An 8,860-nucleotide genomic window follows, 5' to 3' on the forward strand; every position below is an offset into this window, starting at 1 on the left:
TAATTAATTACTTTTTTAATATTTTTGAAAAATTGATCTTTTTATCTTTTTTTTTTTTGGTATTTACTTTAATTGCACTTAATATCATACTAGTTCTTCTCTTCTTTATTTAGTATTCTCCTTTATTTATTTTAAATTCATCTTCACTCATATTTAGTCATATATTTGTTTGTTTTTCATAATATAACTCTTACTCTTTTCATATTCATAACTTTAAATCATTAAGAGATTCTACCTATAAAAGTTTTAAAATACAATATTTGTGTTTAATCTTTTCATATTTCAACCTCATTTATTTTATCCTTTGAGCTTTTACCTGTAGTAATTAGTATTAACATTTATCTATTACTCTCCTTTTGCATGCACTATACAAAGGTTTAGAAAAGAGTAGTAAATTACGACATCAAGTAATTTTATTTTCTTTTGTGTTTAAGAGCTTATATTTATAAGTTAACATGAAACTAATAGTATTATTTTTTACTATTTGATTCATGTTTTAATTTGACTTAGTGAGAAGTTTCTTGAATTTTTCTTGACTGTGGAAGCAGATGTTGATAAGAATCCGAAATATTATGTATATGCCTAAAACTATGTGAAAGGAACAAAAATGTCCACAATTTATAGTTTGACTAGATAATATCCTTATTGTTAATACTTTGGTTCAAAAAGACCGTTACAATCAATATTTGGTTCAAAACTGCCCCCATAATTAAAAAATGAGTTAAAAATGCCTTTTTCATATATATATATATATATATATATATATATATTGAAGTGAAGAAAAAGTAAGCCTATTTATTTCGGGCTTTAAAATCAATAGTTCTAGCGGTCGACTCGTTTCTTTCAAATTGTTTCTCATTATTGAGAAAAGGTAACAAAGATAAAGTACGAACTTGTTTTATAGCAAGAGTAATTAATCGTTATTGTTTCAAGGTCAATCTATTCACACGTCTTGACAATATTTTTCCGTGTTCACTAATAAATTGGCTAATTAAACTCACGTTTCTACAATCAATTCGATTCCCCGATTGAATCGGGGGTGTATATATATATACACACACACACACACACACACATTACTATTTTTTTTCTTTTTAAACACATTTTTTTTCCTAATTAAAATATTATTAAAGAACACTATTCTTGTTTTCTTTCTCCCAAAATCACTTTAAAATCACTTTAACAAATAAAAACGTAGGAAACATTATTTTTCTTCTTAATCTCATTTTATCAATTAAAATAAAATAATTCCATGTACCCTTTTGACATATAATTTGTATCATATGTATAAGATCATAGTATATCTATCATTAATTTATATTGATATAACGATAAAAGTAAGAAATATTTTATTTTTTAAAATTGAAATAAAATAAATATTTGCTAAATTTTTTTAAATATATCATTAGAAAAAGAATGGTGTTAGAAATAAAATAATAATATATTTATTTAAAAGATGAGCATTTTTGACCCATTAAATAACAATAATGACATTTTGGACCACATTATTGACGAGAAGGACATTTTTTGACGAAACTACAAATGGAGGGCATTTTTGTTCATCTCCCATAGTTTAAGGGCATATTTGAATTAAAATATTGACGGTAAGGACATTTTTGAGTCAAATTATACACAAGGGGCATTTTTGTTCCTTTTACATAGTTTAAGGGCATTTTTGACCCTTTTTCCTTTTTCTTTTGTATTTATATTTATTTTTTATCATTATTAGACTTGTGTAATTTGATTTTCTATGAATTTTCAAATGTCGTAGCTTTGTAATTTTAATCATTTAATTGATCTATAGGACATCACATGGGCACGTGTTCAGAAACTAATTTCATATAGGAACACTAGAAGAGTGCCACCTTGGTGGAAGTGAGTTTCTTAGTTTGTTTTTATTTTTGTTTTTTTAAACCGGAAGGCCATGAGTTCATTTTTTTGATATAGGAAAAATAACAGAAAAAAACAAAACTAAATAGAACTTGTCCATTTCTGGACCCAAACAAAACATATAGAAATTCGGGATTTTTTTTTAAAAAAGTGACATTAAGGTTTTAAAATAAATGGGTGGTGACATAAGTCTTAAGTATTGGGTGTAGGTGACAATTATGTGATTAATGATTGTGGAGTTTTTCTCAAGTTTATAAGTTGACAGTTTGGTCCACTGAATTAAATGAAGGGTAAAAGGGTAATTTCACAATACCTAATTTAATCAACTTTTGGTGGGAATAAAATGAGGTGTAAAATGGTAAATTGACTATACCAAACCTAATTTAACCAATTTTGATTGGAAATATCTAGCCAAAAGAGGAAATAAACCCGTCTCCAGCCGTCGTAGTCGTCCTCTTCTTCTTCTGCTCTCGTCTTTGCTTGCTTGCTTTCCTTTCTTCCTGCTATCTTCCTCTTACTCTTCTTCTTCTTCTGATTTTCCTACATTGCGGGTCTTCGCTGGTAGTGCTTGTGATTTCTTCTTCTTGAATTCGTTTTTTACCTAATCTGTAAGTGGTGGACCGAATTTCATTTTTTCAATTGGAATTACTGCATAAGCGTTATACACCATTGTTTCTGGTAAGTACAATTAATAGTTATTTGAAATCAATTCATTATCATCTGATCTGGGTACCTGCAATTTTTTCTATAATTTGCATTCGCATGTCCAACATATTGTTATATATGTTACAATAGTTGACTATTATAACATATTATAGTCATATGTAGCAACATGTGATTTTTTTTCACAACAGAACAGTCATATGTAGCAACAGAATAGTCATATGTAGCAACATGTGATTTATTTTCAAAACAGAACAGTCATATGCAGCAACATATGACTTAGTCTCGCAACAGAATAGTTATATGTGTCTACATATGATATAACTAAAAAATGTATCAACATGTGATTAATTTTTAACAAGAGAACAGTCATATATAGAACATATGACTTACACCTCGCAACAAAATGGACATAGGTTGCTACATATGATATAACTAAAATATGTAGCAACATGTGATTTATTTTTCACAAGAGAACAGTCATATGTAGCAACATATGACTCAAATATCACCACAGAATAGTCTTATGTTGCTACATATGCTTATTCTTCATAATTAGTAATTATTTTCTTCAGGTACAATGCCATTATTTGTAGGGATTGATTGTCATGGTGAATGGGTCGAGAAGAAATATTGATTCATACGGCGTTGGGAGGATAGTAAAAAACGAGTAGCCGATTCAGTAGGGATGTATGTCGAAAGAAACATTTTGTATTATGAGTTCTTCAATTTAGTCGTGCAAAAGTCTGGATACAATTGTAAACCACAAGATCTTGTCATGAGTTACATTCCCCATTTTTTCATAATGAGAAGGTTTTACCTTTTAGAATAACTGATCAATCTAGTTTGAGTGTTTATTTGGGAGGAACAGAGAAACTGTCAATATTAAGAGTCTACGTGGAAGAAACTCCTATCGAGGAGGATCACAATGTAGACCAAGGCCAACAAGATATGTTTAATGATGAATTTAATCTTGCGGACATGAATAATCCTGATGATGAAATTGGAATAGGTGAAGGTGAAGGGGAAGCTCAAGCTGAAGGGTCGGACCTTGAGAGCAAGTTTCCTCCCACGCCTATAGTTGGCATCAACAATCCATTTGCTTCTCAAAATTCATGTATGAATAATGTTAGAGATGATGAAACAGGATTGTATAAGGGAATGACATTCTAGAACAATCAAAAACTGGCAAATTCATTGAAAACTGCTTGCTTGAAAAAATATTTTAGACTGAAAAAGGTGATCAATTCTCGTAATGTGTTTTCCTTTAAATGTTCATATATGGATTGCAATTGGTGGCTGAGGGTTGTGAAATTTACAAGAGTGACAGGTTTGCCATTAGAATATATGAAAAGTACAATACGTGTGGTTCATAGCATCTTACAAGCCATAATCTCCACGCCACGACAAAAGTCATAGGTAAGTACTTTGAAAATAGGTTTTTCAATGGTAAAGGCCCATCCACAAGAGACATGTCAAATCAACTCCGCACAGAATTGGATTGTAAGGTAAGCTATTGGAAGATTTATAAGTTCATGGAGCATGCTAAGTCTAATGTTAGGGTAACACATTAGCATGGGTATACAGTGCTTAATGCGTATCGGTATATGCTTGAAGTTGTGAATCCAGAAAGCAAGACGACATTGTCGCTCGATGAAAATGGGAGGTTCCAGTACTTCTTTGTATCATATGCTGCTTGGATAATTGGTTGTCAAGAAATGAGAAAATTAATAGCCGTTGATGGAACATTTCTAAGGAGCAAGTATGGAGGAGTTCTGCTATCGACGGTGGCACAATATGCCAAAAATCATATATTTCCAGTGGCTTTCTGTGTCGTGGACAAGGAATGCGATGCCTCATATGAATACTTTTTTTAAAATATGAAAAGCTTTGTAGATGATTCTGATGAGTTGTGCATTATCTATGATAGACATCCAAGTATTCGAAAGATGGTTTCGAGAATCTACCTTGCATCTCATTATGGTTGTTGCATGAGACACCTTGGGAAAATATTCAAAATAACTTTCACAATTCAAAGGTAGTGTCCCATTTTTATAAAACAGCAAAGACATACGATATATGTGAGTTCAATGACCATTTTAATTGAATAAGAGATTTGGTACCAAAGGCCGTTGAAGCTCTTGAACTTATTGGATTTCACACATGGAGTAGGGCATTTTGCCAGGGAAATAGGTATCATCTCAATTGAGTTTATTTTTACTTCATGTGTTTTGTTTTATTTTTATCTGTTGTTGTGTAGATATAACATTATGACGTCAAACATCACGAAATCGGTGAATGCTAAGTTTGATGTTGAAAGAGAATTTCCCGTTGTCGCTCTATTTGATGAAATAAATAAGAGATTTGCATTGTTATTTCACAAGAGGCATATGATACTGGTGCACTCTGCAAATATATTTGTTCCTTCAATTGAAAAAGACATATCAGAGTATGTCAATGCGGAAAATAAGTTATTGGCCCATCAAATCGCTAACTACAAGTTCAGTGTCACTAGTCATGGAGATGTTGCTACTGTGGATCTACAAAGAACTTGTACTTGTAGAATTTTTTATTTGGACAAAATACCTTGTCCACATGCCGTGGATCTACAAAGAACTTGTACTTGTAGAATTTTTTATTTGGACAAAATACCTTGTCCACATGCCATGGCAGTCATTCGATCCCAACATGGTGATAATTTTTTAAATTATATTTACTTGTACTCCTCTCCATATTATTCAGTGGAAAAATACATAATGACATATTGTCAGAAAATTCACCCGGTGCCAACTGAAGATTCTTGTCTCTTTGGATATCATACAGAGAGAAATACCTCTTCCATATGTTGATCCAAGTAAATCTGGAAGAAGGACATATAAGAGATGGTGTGGAGTTGGTGAATCATTTCAAACAAGAAAAAATAAGTGTTCAGTATGTAGGGACTTAAGCCACAAAAAAACTACATGCCCAAATCGAAATGCCCCCATAAGAACTGTTAAGCGTTATTTTGTTGAATTTTAATGAATGTTCTTTCTTATTTGAGGATAATATCTATTATATAATCTTATTTAGAAATTCCCTAATGAGTGATTTGTTGCTCGTCTTTGTTTCTGTGTCAACTCATGTCAAATGTTGCTACAGGATATACTAGATGTAGCAACATATGCAACAAATTTCGCTACATGCGAATCATCTATAGCAACCTACCACATGATGTGATTCGTCTGTAGCAACATTTGTTGCATATGTTGCCACATATAATATATCTAAAAGCACACTCCAACGTAATCATTATTTAAAAGTATATGTTGCCACATATTATTATATGTAGAAGCATATGACTCAAATGTTGCCTACATATAATCATTTGTAGCAACATATGACTCAAATATTGTGACGGACAAATGTTGCGATATACGCATCAGCTGTAGCAACATTTGACTCAATGATTGCTACATATTATCATCTATAGAAACATATACTTTTAAATAATGATTAGGTGGGAGAGTGCTTTTATATATATTAGATGTGGCAACATTTGTAACAAATGTTTCTACAGGCGAATCAACTGTAACAACATATACTTTTAAATAATGATTACGTGGGAGTGTACTTTTAGATATATTAGATGTGACAAGATATGCAATAAATGTTGCTACAGATGAATCAGCTATAGCAACATATACCACATGTTGTGACAGACGAATGTTGCTACATATAATCATCTGTAGCAACATATACTTTTAAATAATGATTACATGAGAGAGTGTTTTTATATATATTAGATGTGGCAACATATGCAACAAAAGTTGCTACAGGCGAATCCGCTATAGCAACATATGACTCAAATGTTGCTACATATAATCTTCTGTCCCAATATACTTTTAACTTAATGATTACGTGGGAGTGAGATATTAGATAATAACTTTTGTTTAATAATTACGACACTTCAGTTCACTCTGTTGAAACGTCATGTCTTGCAACATTTCAAAATTGTTGGCCTTTATAAGAACACAAGAAGAAAGAGATAAGTCAAAAGTTGTCCTCTTCTTCGTTCTCAAAAATGGCTTCAACTAGTTTAAACCTCTTGGAATCCCTCCCGACTGAACTAGTAATTCCTATCATTGAAAGGGTTGCTTCCTACTCTTGGAAGATTTAGTTAGTGTTAAATTTGTTCTAGGTTCCTCAATGAAGTTAGTAATGAACGTTCTGTATATCAGAAGGTTACATTGGCCAGCTTTCCCACTTAAGCTACATGAACATGAATCAACATGTCGTGTCTTTCATGAATATTTGCATAGCATCGGAGAACTTAAAAGCCTTATACAGAAAAAGGATGGTAATTTTACTGTTTTTACTTCTTTTTCACCTTGCATCAATTTATTTTGTAATCTTAATGTGTTGTTTCTTTTATAGTTTGATTTTTTCAACCGTAATGATCCAACTGCACTGAGAATGGTTAAAAAAATAGTAGAAGATGGAAATTGTGGTGCAGAGTATGTGATTGCCGTAATTTCAATCTTTGAAGGCGGTATTTCCATGAGAGAACGCTTGATGTACATTGCCACCATAAAAAACATGTCATTAATAGTGAGAAGATGTCGACACCATTTGCGGTGCATTTTAAATCAATCCCATTTGTTGCACTGTGCATCAACGCCAACAAAATGCCCGCAGGATTGGTTGGCCCAGAGGAAATGAAGTGAAGACGATATTCATTGTGAATTGTGTATTTGTGATTTAGAACTAGAGTATCTAGTTAAATTTCTTCCGCATACTACTATGTGGGAATAATTTAATTTAATTTGTGTGGAAGACGATGTTGATTTTATTATTTTTTGTATTTATTTTGAAATTATATATGTTGCAACATATTATATTATATATTTGGTTCAAATTTCTATTTTCCTTTCCTAAATAGATCAAATCGTCTATTAGTGTCTCCTTGATTTTTCATCTGTAGCAACATATGCAGGTTCTGTTGTTAAATTCGCAACATATAATCGACCTGTTGCAATATATAATTATAACAAATGACTCTTTTGGATCTTAATTCAATTAAATTATCACGTAATTTGATATGTAACACAAATATATCATCCTACAACATGCATAAGTAACAAATTATGGTTGTTAACAATACTCTTCTCACTAGTTCATCATACATTGTACTAGTAAATCTAATGATAGTTATATAACACCCTTTTAAATCGTTGTTCCAAATGTTATACCTTATTAATATTGATTATTTATGTTCTAACAAATTTCCATTTTTGTTTTCCTAAATCGATAAAATCGTCTAATTAGTGTCTCCTTGATTTTTCATCTGTAGCAACATATGCAGTCTCTGTTGTTAAATTCGCAACAAACAATCAAACTGTTGCAACATATAATTATAACAAATGACTATTTTGGGGCTTAATTCAATTAAATTGTCATGTAATTCGATATGTAGCACCAATATATAGTCCTACAACATGTCTAAATAGAAACTTATGGTCATTAACAACATTGTCCATTGGAATATAGCAATTATATTTATAAATACAATAATCTCACTAGTTCATCATACATTGTCCTAGTAAATCCATATGATAGTTGTATAACACCCTTCTAAATTGTTGTTCCAAATGTTATAGCTTATTATTGATTATTTATGTTCTAAATCACTAAAATTTGGTTCCAATTTCTATTTTTCCTTTCCTAAATCGATCAAATCGTCTATAAGTGTCTCCTTAATTTTTCATCTATAGCAACATATGCAGTTTCTGTTGTTAAATTCGCAGCATATAACCGAATTGTTGCAACATATAATTACAACAAATGACTCTTTTGGGGTTTAATTCAATATAATTGTCATGTAATTGGATATGTAACACCAATATATAGTCCTACAAAACATCTAAGTAACAAATTATAGTCGTTAACAACACTATCCATTGAATTATAGCAATTATATTTATAAAGACAATCATCTTACTAGTTCATCATACATTGTCCTAGTAAATCCATATGATAGTTATATAATACCCTTCTAAATTGTTGTTTCAAATGTTATACCTTATTTTTTTTTATTATTTATGTTCTAAATCACTAAATTTTGATTCAAATTTCCATTTTCCTTTCCCAAATCGATCAAATTGTCTATTAGTGTCTCCTTGATTTTTCATATGTAGCAACATATGCAGTTTCTGTTGTTAAATTCGAAACATATAATCAAACTGTTGCAATATTTAATTATAACACGTGACTCATTTGGATCTTAATTCAATTAAATTGTCACGTAATTCGATATGTAACACCAATA

Source organism: Solanum lycopersicum, chromosome 4, assembly GCF_036512215.1.
Source record: "Solanum lycopersicum chromosome 4, SLM_r2.1".
NCBI lineage: Eukaryota > Viridiplantae > Streptophyta > Magnoliopsida > Solanales > Solanaceae > Solanum > Solanum lycopersicum.